The sequence below is a fragment of the Cherax quadricarinatus genome, unplaced genomic scaffold (assembly GCF_038502225.1).
Source record: "Cherax quadricarinatus isolate ZL_2023a unplaced genomic scaffold, ASM3850222v1 Contig271, whole genome shotgun sequence".
NCBI lineage: Eukaryota > Metazoa > Arthropoda > Malacostraca > Decapoda > Parastacidae > Cherax > Cherax quadricarinatus.
Genome location: NW_027195297.1, coordinates 30,001 through 41,661, shown reverse-complemented (window position 1 = coordinate 41,661; position 11,661 = coordinate 30,001).

The following is an 11,661-nucleotide window of genomic DNA, read 5'->3' as shown; positions in this document are numbered from 1 at the left end:
GAAGTGAATTGTCAACTGTTTGTTATTAACTGATTAGTTTTCCAGAATTTTTTTTTTCGTATTCACATTCCCTCCGTGTTCTGAGAATTTGACAGTAATGATCTGAGTGCACCAGATGCCTTTGCTGTTAATTTCACCTTGTATATATATATATATTTATTCTTCCTCAGAATCCGTAGAGTGCATGAATACAGATCGATCGATCAATTCCATTCCATATTGCACAATGAATTGTTCTTATAGTTTGTAATGCATTACGTTAAAAGTGATTACGTTAACACCCATTACGTAAAACTCATTTTGTTAACATCCATTATGATACCATCCATTAGTTCTAAGTTATATATGAATTTGTTATTGTATAGAATCAGCCCAGAACCACCTGCCTGTTCAGCCTATAGGATAGTAGTGCATGTTGAGACGACATACGTAACATGACCGAGCTGTCAGCATAGTTGCTGAATCCCCTTACATGTGTTGTATAGATTTACTGAGCATTATAGTATCATCCATGTGCTTTATATAGAAGATCCCTTAGGCCTGTGACTGTATGACGTCACGGGATACAGCTTGAGTGTGAGGCGAGCTACATCGGCCTCAGTCGGCATATAACATCCAGCTAGGCAGTGACACGGCAGGCTGGGCTCCATCTCCCATTATCACAGTCTGACAATATATATCGTTACCATCCAACTAGTGTGTCTACCTTCAACCCTCAAATCTCCTTTAAGAGCCCCTACGACACTAACTTTATTGGCAAGCTAAGAGCTGTTACCTACATCAGCTCATTTGAAAGCATTTTTATTGTTATGAGACATAAAAGTAGGGAACAGGATGAAGTTGGAGCCATCTGTGGGCCAGCATTTTCATTTGATCAACTGATTTTATCTCGTTGACATCATTATGCAGTACGAATGTGTTCCATACTCGAGTCATCCTGGGTATATATGATCTCAGATGGAGTGATGTTCTGGAGAAGGGTACAGCCAGAGTGAAGTTGCTGCTTTCTGCCCGTCTTGTGGCATAAAAGCTTGTTTCACGCTGTCCTCGAAGTGGATCCAAGTGTGGTACTTTGACAATATTGGCCTTGTACATAACAGTAAGGCCACCCACATCCCTCCTATGTTGAAGGCTCTGCTGAAATGACAGATCTATCCAGGATGGGTCCAGGCGAGAGATGAGACGTCTTGCTCTGTTCTCTACTCTGTCAAGCAGTCGCAGATAAGAGGGGGGCAGGCAAACCAAGAAAGTGGAGCATACTCAAGGTGCGAGTGTACTTGTGCCTCGTACAGAATCTTACAACCCCTACTGTCAAGTAGATGCGAGATACGGCGAAGTGCTGTAAGCTTCCTGGCTGCCTTGTTTGCAATATTTACAACATGGTTCTTCATGGTTAGTTTGGAGTCAAATTTCACCCCAAGGATATCAGCTTCTTCTCCAGGCGCCAACACCCTCCCATTCATCCTTACTACTGCACCAGCATTACCATCATGGTGCCTAGAGACGATCATCATTTGCGTTTTCTCAGGTGCAAATGTTACTTGCCATTTATTTCCCCAAGCTGATATAGCTCTCAGCTGGTGATTGATGTAGCTTAGAGCAGCTGGCATTTCTTCTCTTGGATAAGTGAATATCAGTGTGCAGTCGTCTGCATATGCATGTGATTCTGGGATGAGATGAAGAAGGTCGTTGAAGTAGACATTCCATAACAATGGTCCCAGCACGCTTCCTTGTGGAACACTTGCCCCAATAGGATGTCTTGTTGATTCCGTTCCATTGAGAACTACACTTAGAGATCTACCATGAAGGTAATTACTGAGGAGACATAGCGTAGAGCCTGCAATTCCCAGTGCTTGAAGTTTTGCTAAGAGGCCCTGGTGCCACACCCGTTCGAAAGCGCCAGCAATGTTTAGTGCTACCACACAGCTGACTTTGGATTCATCCAGTGACTGGTGCCACTTAGTGGAGAGGTTTAACAACAGATCAGCACCAGAGTAACCATTCCTGAAGCCATATTGACGATCACAAAGTAGTGAGTGATAGTCAAAAAACTCTGTCATTTGTCTTGAGATTATTGTCTCAAGGATCTTACCAGTGATTGACAGGAGTGACACTGGTCTGTAGTGCTGATTTCTGCTCTGCTCTTCTTTTTGTGAACAGGGACTACATTTGTCTATCTTTCTCACACACACGCACACGAGGAGAAGTTAAGGGAAATCAACCTAAAGACACTGGAGGACAGGAGGGATAAGGGGGACATGATAACGACGTATAAAATAGTGAAAGGAATTAACAAAGTTGATAGGGACAGAATGTTCCAGAGAGGGGACACAAAAACAAGGGGGCACAATTAGGAGTTGAAGACTCAGATGAGTCACATTGATGTTAGGAAGTATTTCTTCAGTCATAGAGTTGTCAAGAAGTGGAATAGTCTGGCGAGTGATGTAGTGGAGGCAGGAACTATGCATTGCTTTAAGATAAGGTATGATAAAGCTCATGGAGTGGGGAGAGAGAGGACCTAGTAGCGTTCAGCGAAGAGGCGGGGCCAGGAGCTGAGTCTTCTTGACCCTTGTAAACACAAATAGGTGAGTGCAAACACACACACACACACACACACACACACACACACACACACACACACACGCGCGCACACACACACACACACACACACACACACACACACACACACACACACACACACACACACACACACACACACACACACACACCACACACACACACACCACACACACACACACACACACACACACACACACACACACGCACACACACACACACACACACATACACACAAACACACACACACACACACACACACACACACACACACACACACACACACACACACACACACACACACACACATGTGGTCCAGCAACTGGCTTCTCGAATTCAACCCCGCCAAATGCAAAGTCATGAAGATTGGAGAAGGTCAAAGAAGACCGCAGACGGAGTATAGGCTAGGTGGCCAACGACTGCAAACCTCACTCAAGGAGAAAGATCTTGGCGTGATTATAACACCGAACACGTCTCCGGAAGCACACATCAACCAGATAACTGCTGCAGCGTATGGGCGCCTGACAAACCTGAGATTAGCATTCCGATACCTAAGTAAGGAATCTTTCAAGACACTGTGCACCGTGTACGTCAGGCCCATACTGGAGTATGCAGCACCAGTTTGGAACCCACACCGGGTCAAGCACGTTAAGAAATTAGAGAAAGTGCAAAGGTTTGCGGCAAGGTTAGTTCCAGAGCTAAGGGAAATGTCCTACGAAGAAAGGTTTAGGGGAAATCGGCCTGACGACACTGGAGGACAGGAGGGATAGGGGAGACATGATAACGGCATACAAAATACTGCGTGGAATAGACAAGGTGGACAGAGGCAAGATGTTCCAGAGAGAGGACAAAGAAACAAGGGGTCACTCTTGAAAGCTGAAGACTCAGATGAGCCACAGGGATGTTAGGAAGCAGTTCTTCAGTTACAGAGTGATCAGGAAGTGGAACAGTCTGGCGAGCGATGTAGTGGAGGCAGGTACCATATATAGCTTTAAGACGAGGTATGATAAAGCTCATGGAGCAGGGAGAGGACCTAGTAGCGTTCAGTAAAGAGGCGGGGCCAGGAGCTGACTCTCGACCCCTGCAACTACAATTAGGTGAAGGGCAAAGTATATATATATGTGTCTCGATCCCTGCAACTACAATTAGGTGAGTACAATTAGATGAGTACAATTTGGTGAGTACAATTAGGTGAGTACAATTAGATGAGTACAATTTGGTGAGTACACACACACCGAACGGGTCAAATATCTTATCGATAACTAAGTAACTAAGACACACTAGTATTTCTCAGTCAGTAACTAACACAACAAGCCGAGTACTGAGTAATGTGATTATCCTAACAGAGAAATTAATTTATTTAATATTTAACATTTCTGTGTTACTTAATATCCATTATACAATAAACATTCCCTTATGCATTGAACATAGCTATTATAATTTTCAAAATAAAAAAAATATTGAAAAGTTTTTGCATTGGTAACGGCCGAAAATTGTGTATCGGTATCGGTAAAATTTGTGGTATCGTCACATCCCTAATATATATATATATATATATATATATATATATATATATATATATATATATATATATATATATATATATATATATATATATATATATATATATATATATATATGTATATATATATATATATATGTATATATATATATATATATATATATATATATATATATATATATATATATATATATACATATATATATATATATATATATATATATATATATATATATATATATATATATATATATATATATATATATATACATATATATGTATATATATATATATATATATATATATATATATATATATATATATATATATAAATATATATATATATATATATATATATATATATATATATATATATATACATATATATATATATTTATATATATATATATATATATATATATATATATATATATATATATATATATATATATATATATATATATATATATATATATATATCCATTATATACACATATATATATATATATATATATATATATATATATATATATATATATATATATATACATCCATTATATACATATATATATATATATATATATATATATATATATATATATATATATATATATATATATATATAATTGAATCTTGTTTCATAAAAAGCAGTTTTGAAAATAATATGAATATTTCCTTAGGTTTGTATAAATTAGATTCATTTATAATTAATAAAATTTGGTTAGAGTTTAATAATACATTGGACAAATAAAAAACCTTATTTCTTGGGTAGAATAATTTGTTAGTGGGATGTCGTGAGGACTTGTCTAGTTGGACCAGGGGATCTACTGCAGTGTTCCTCTTTTCTTATGAGTCCGGTATTGTCCCGCGTCAGGTGTTTCTTTGCTGTGGGAGTTGGCTGTGAGGTGTAGTCTAAGCCCTTTAATTGCCTTCCTTTGATGTATTACTTTCATAGTTCCTTGACAATGTGAGTAGTCACGAAAGCACTTGGAATTTCACTACTCTTTCACAGTGATTGTTTTGCGTATATATATATATATATATATATATATATATATATATATATATATATATATATATATATATATATATATATATATATATATATATATATATATATATATCTACACTATATATATGTATATTTTATTTAAAGACAAAATATATTGACAAAACATTATGTGTGTGTGTATTTACTCACCTAATTGTGGTTGCAGGGGTTGAGACTCAGCTCCTGGCCCCGCCTCTTCACTGATCGCTGCTAGGTCCTCTCTCTGCTTCCTGAGCTTTGTCATATCTCGTCTTAAAGCTGTGTATGGTTCCTGCCTCCACTACATCACTTGCTAGGCTATTCCACTTCCTGACGATTCTGTGACTGAAGAAATACTTCCTAACATCCCTTTGACTCATCTGAGTCTTCAGCTTCCTATTGCGACCCCTTGTTTCTGTGTCCCCTCTCTGGAACATCCTGTCTCTGTCTACCTTGTCTATTCCACGCAGTATTTTGTATGTCGTTATCATGTCTCCCCTGACTCTCCTGTCCTCCAGTGTCGTCCGACCGATTTCCCTTAACCTTTCTTCATTGGACATTCCTCTTAGCTCTGGAACTAGCCTTGTTGCAAACCTTTGCATTTTCTCTAATTTCTTGACGTGTTTGACCAGGTGTGGGTTCCAGACTGGTGCTGCGTACTCCAGGATGGGCCTGACGTACACAATGTATAGAGTCTTGAACGATTCCTTACAGAGGTACCGGAACGATATTCTCAGGTTTGCCAGGCACCCATATGCCGCACCAGTTATCTGGTTAATGTGTGCTTCTGGCGATATATTCGGTATTATACTCACTCCAAGGTCTTTCTCCTTGAGTGAGGTTTGCAACCTTTGGCCTCCTAGCCTATACTCTGTCTGCGGTCTTCTTTGCTCTCCTCCGATCTTCGTGACTTTGCATTTGGCGGGGTTAAATTCTGGGAGCCAGTTTCTGGACCACGCATTTATGTAAATATAAATAACTCATTTTACCTTATTCGTAGTATATCTCCTTTATAGTATAATAATAAGGTATTAAAAGGACTCCAATGGGAATAAGTCACTTTGACTTTTTGGGTTATCCCAGGTTCTCTACACATATGCTGCTATGTATAATAATCTATGTAACTGTATTTGTGTATACCTGAATAAACTTACTCTTTCTTACTGTCTAAATACCCACAACATTTTTTCGATGTTCTGCTCTACCCTAGTCCTGCCGTTTATGAACTTTAGCAAAAACTGTGGCCTTACAGGAAAAATGGCTCTGTTAATATGAAAGAATATTAGTCTAGACTCTAGAGATTACAAGTGAATTCAAGAGTTGACTCACTGTCTTGGCATTTCTTCCTCTGAAGTCTTCTTTTTCAGTCTATACTTTTCCTTGCAGTTATGATAGTAACTTTATATTCCTCGATGAGACGTGACAATATTTTCTGGGCTGGTTACTCCTAAGTCCTTTTCAGTCCTCTTCTTCCTTATCGAGCTAAATGATTCTATTATATAGGCTCTTCCAGCTTTCACTTTTGCTGTCAAAATTTCTGAAAAGGAATAGCTGAAATGTATTCTCGTTGAACATCATATTATTTTTTGTGGTCTATTTTAAGATTTGATTTAAACTGTCTTTATTGTCTATGTTAGAGATGAGAGTGAGAACGAGAACTGAGCGAGTGCTTTGTCTCAATATAGAACTGCTCTTACTTTTTAACGAGGTAAACCAGCAGAAGGCCTCGTTCAGATGACCAAAAGCTCCAGTGTTTCCTGACCTGCTTCAGGAAACACTTGTCCTGCTTCCCCACACCTCTTACTCAACCTAACCTTTGCCTTAAGGAACCCCGCAGCACAGGCTACGCACACCAGGTGTGTCAGAATCTGAATTGTCTTCTGGTGCACTGAATCTCTTGTGGATAAAGAAAGACATTTATGTACTGTTCAGGACATTTATTAGAGGAAACGTTTCCTTTAATATATGTCCGGAACTACACAAATATTTCTTTCCACATCTTGTCGGTATCACCATATCATTTTTCACCGAATCTCTTGTCGTAGGAAATGTGCATGATGCAGATGAATCCTTTGATGTGCAAGAGACAGGAGTGTCCTGGGATGTGCAAGAGACACGAGTGTCCTGAAATGTGAAAGACAGGAGTGTTCTGAAATGTGAAAGGCAGGAGTGTCCTGAGATGTGAGAAGCAGAAGTGTTTTTGGATGTGCTTGTGGCAGGAGCGTCTTGTTTTGAACACATGTCTCACTGGGTCATGTAAACATCAGAGATACTGATCACGTGAGTCGCCCTTGATAACCGTTTATATATTTTTTTCTTCGATAGCATAACTGCTATCTTCCTGGAGTGTTGCCGTGTCAGACTCTCACCGTATTTAAAACTGTGATAATGTTACTTCGCAGTTTTTGGGTGAGTATATGACGTTCCACGTTTCTGAAGAGATTGTATATACATGCTATCATGTCTTCACAGTGAGCTTAGAGCTGCCAGATATAATGGCAGAGTTTGATGTTGCATGAACATTTAGTAAGTGATGTGTGTGGGTAACACGCGATGAATGTGGTGTAACATGTGGGTGGGATGCTCATTCAAGGAAGCATCATGTGGGCTGTCAATCGTTCTTCGTTTGTTATCATCAGTTAAAGTTTTATCTTCCTTAAGAATGAATAGGTAGGTTTTGCCTATGATTTTTGAATAAAAGTATTTTGGGCTATTTTCATTTTTGTTTATTTATTTTGATCTCTCTGTTCTTGCTAGAATGATTATCTGTTAAGTGTTGCACATGTGTCTTACTAATCACCTTGTCGGTACTGTATATAATTATCAAGTACCATTTTCTTTATAGTCCGAAGTTTTCGACTTTAACTCATGTTTTTTTTGCGCAGTTTCTTTAACAAGGATTCATTTCTTTTTGTTATTGACAATCTCTATATCTCTGTCTATGCTCTTAGTGAGACGTTAGTTCCATTTTTATCTTGCGTCGCCTCTTTCTTTTCCTCAGTGTTTCTAGATTTGAAGCGTCTTACCTTCCCAGTATGTTTCAGTAACGTCATAATTTATCTTTTCACAATTGGTATATTTGCGGTTGAAAGCGACGATTTATTTTGAGCTGTTTCGTCTTTATTTGTATGTTGATGGCCTGGTTATGGACCAGGCACCGGGGGCGTTGACCCCCCGAAACACCCTTCAGGTATGACGGTCTAAACCTCGAGCAGGTTGTTGTCTAACGTTCGAGTGTTAGACACAGTTATGTCTTGTATTATTTCATCATTATTTGAGATTGTATGGTCAAGAATATTTTCTAATCAAGTTGGAGCTATTACTTGCTGGCATATGTCTATTTTTTTTTTTGTTGTTTTGCTAGTTCGTCTCCGTGTGACTGTTCATTATAACTTAATAATGGGACTTAATCTCCTATCGTATAGCTTGCAGTCATCTTCCATTATAAATTGAAATCATCAGGTATGATGATGTCTGGGGGCCAATGTTATTTGGTTTTCTAGACAGTGTTCATTTTCACTAGATGATGATCAAACAAAATACAAAGTATGTGGCCTCCCCACTGTGTGCTTAATTGTGCACTTATTGAGGTATATAGAGATAGACAGTATAATAAGCTATGCCACATGTAAAGATATCTTATTAATGAAAATAAGATTCCAGACATATTAAGGAAATTTCAAAAATTTCCTTACAACTGTACATTTGGAGTTATCTCCGGATGTACTCCTGTAAACCTTTTTGGGGCCTAGTTCCTAAACCTCGTTACTAAGCCTTTTGTGTATCCACTTGCTCTTGCGCTACCTTCCACAGAATGAATATGTGATGCAAAATAAACTAGCAGCACCGGCGGCAAAATCTAATGTAAATCTGTGAACTTGCGTCTGGTGGCTTGTATCTATGAGCAGTAACTAAATCATGGTTTTCAGTGTTCACTTGCAGTATTTCTTTTACATAACTGTGGTGTTAAGCAGTTCTGTGCTACCTAGTCTTTAACACACAGACCGATCCCACTTTGGGGTCTACTTATTTGTTTTCTGTTATAAAAATCGGGCATATCAGCGTTGTTCTGCTACCCTATTCCTTGATATATGATACGTCTATGACGGTTAGGTTACGTAAACAAAAGCTAGTTTATGGAGTGGGGTAGAGATTGTGAGAGGGGAGTGTCTAGAAGGAGGGTCCTGTGAGTGGGAGAGTCTGTCCAGGGATGGTTGTAGGGCATGGTGAAAGACATTAATATAACAGCTCCTCTCAAAGCAGGAGTAATCACAGACAATGCTACTGACCACTACTGCACCTTCCCTGTAACCAACATACGTAAATTGCCACTCGAAGCTAGTAAGATCTCATTCCAACTCCACGATGAGACATCAGCTACTAACTTCATCACAGCGGTCGGTGACACTGACTGGCAGAGAGAGAGAGTTTATTGACAATCAGGACATTGCCACATGTATCAATGGCTTTCTAAAAAAAATACCAAAACCTTTATAACAGGCATTATTTTATGTAAACCAAACAGGTCGCAGCAGCGAGACTAAACAGCCCATGGCTAACAAACAGTAAACAGTATACTCAGATCCATTGACCAAAAAAAAAAAAAAACATAATTATGAAAAACCAATACTGAGCGGAATTAATAGCCAAAGTACAGTTAAAAAATACACATCAATGTTTATTAAATTAATAAGGAAGTTTAAGCAATTGCACTATGCTAGCAGGTTTAATTAATGAAATAAATGAGATAGTAAAATGACCTGGCAAATACTCTCGCAAATCCTAGGCTCTCGATAACTAATCAAAACCTGAAAAAAATCCAATTAAATGAAATAATCCTCCCAGTCAGCCTGTTGAAACAGCTAATAAACTAAATGACTTTTTCTCCAGTACAGGATCATACCTAGCCAGCAAAATACCATGTTCCAGCACCCAAGGTAGTGATTACCTTGCTGGAAATTTCCTTAAGTTCTTTATACCTCTCCCCAACTAATTTTACTGAGGTTACTTCCTTAATGAATTCCTGCCCCTTCAATTAAAATATTATGATATCATTATGGTATCTTGCGCACCCACAGTCTTACTTGAACGGCAGACACCAGCACTTCTCCATCAATGACACTACCTCGCCAATTAGACCTATCAGCATAGGGTTGCCTGTGGGCAGTGTCCGTCGCCCACTCCTTTTCCTCATCTACATCAATGACCTTAATGCTTCTCAGGTACGTAAACCAGTCCTGGTTGCAGATGATACAGCTATTGTCATCTCCCACCCGCATCGGGTTTCTTGCAGTAACACTGTTAATGGTATAAACCTTGGTAATAAATACCGACAAGTTGGTTTAGAAAGACACGCAAGCAAACACTATAACATATTTATTAGAAAACGTTTTCTAATAAATATGTTATAGTGTTTGCTTACGTGTCTTTCTAAACCAACACTGTTAATAAACTCATAAAGATACCTACTTGGTTGACTACTGCTTGGCTTACTCTCAGTAATGGCAAGACTTTCTACATGATATCTGGGAACAAAGTTAAAGATGTACAACTCAGTATAATGGTAAGTGATTCTCTCATTATCAGAGAAGATGAAGGAAATTTCTTAAGTCTGTACCTTGACAGAAATTTAAAATTCTAACTCACATCAAGGACATAGCCATGGTCTCCAAAACAGTAGGCATCCTCTCTAAGTTACTTTATGTACCTCAAACAGCATTACTTATTCTGTACTACTCCTTAAGCTATCCTTACTTCACTTATGGTATTAGTGTCTGGGGGATCTACTTCAGCAAATCACCTAATAGCCAGTACAGAAGCTGCTGTACGAATGATCATTCAGGCAAGTGCTAGACAACACACTCCCCTACTCTTCATACGTTTAAACGTTCACAGAATACAAATCATTCACTCATACTCCTGCGCATACTGTATATACAGAACAATCAACATTGATATAAAGCCTGATCTGAAGCTCTTTCTGGAGAGCTGCAGCAGAACTCACAGGCATAATTCAAGAAACAGCTATCTGCTTGATATGTCTCGTGTTCGACTCAACCTGTCTGCCAGAAGATTCCAAAAGTTCTCCATCTGCAGATTGCTTCATAACTATCATTCAAAAGCACCTCCTCATCTTAATGTGATTCATGAGAGCAATGTACTATATCAAACACATCTTGAAGCCTATTTATTCTACCATATGTTACAGTTCCTTTATTCTGACACAGCTGATGTAACGAGAATTTTACATAAAATTCTCATTGTCCTCAATTTCTTATATCGACGTCTGCTGAAACAACTGTAAATTGCTGTTAGTTATTAATTTAAATATTATTGTCCTTTATTATCTGCTCCTTCATGCTGACACTGCTGTTTACTTAAGTTTAATTTATTTCTTTTGCTTAGAACAATCAATATTCTTGATAATTTTCAGATAATTTACATTGTTCTTTTTTGTATTATAATTTTAAAAACTAGTACCACTCAACCTTGTGCATCAAGTTATTTACAATTCTTTTATTTTTTATGTCTA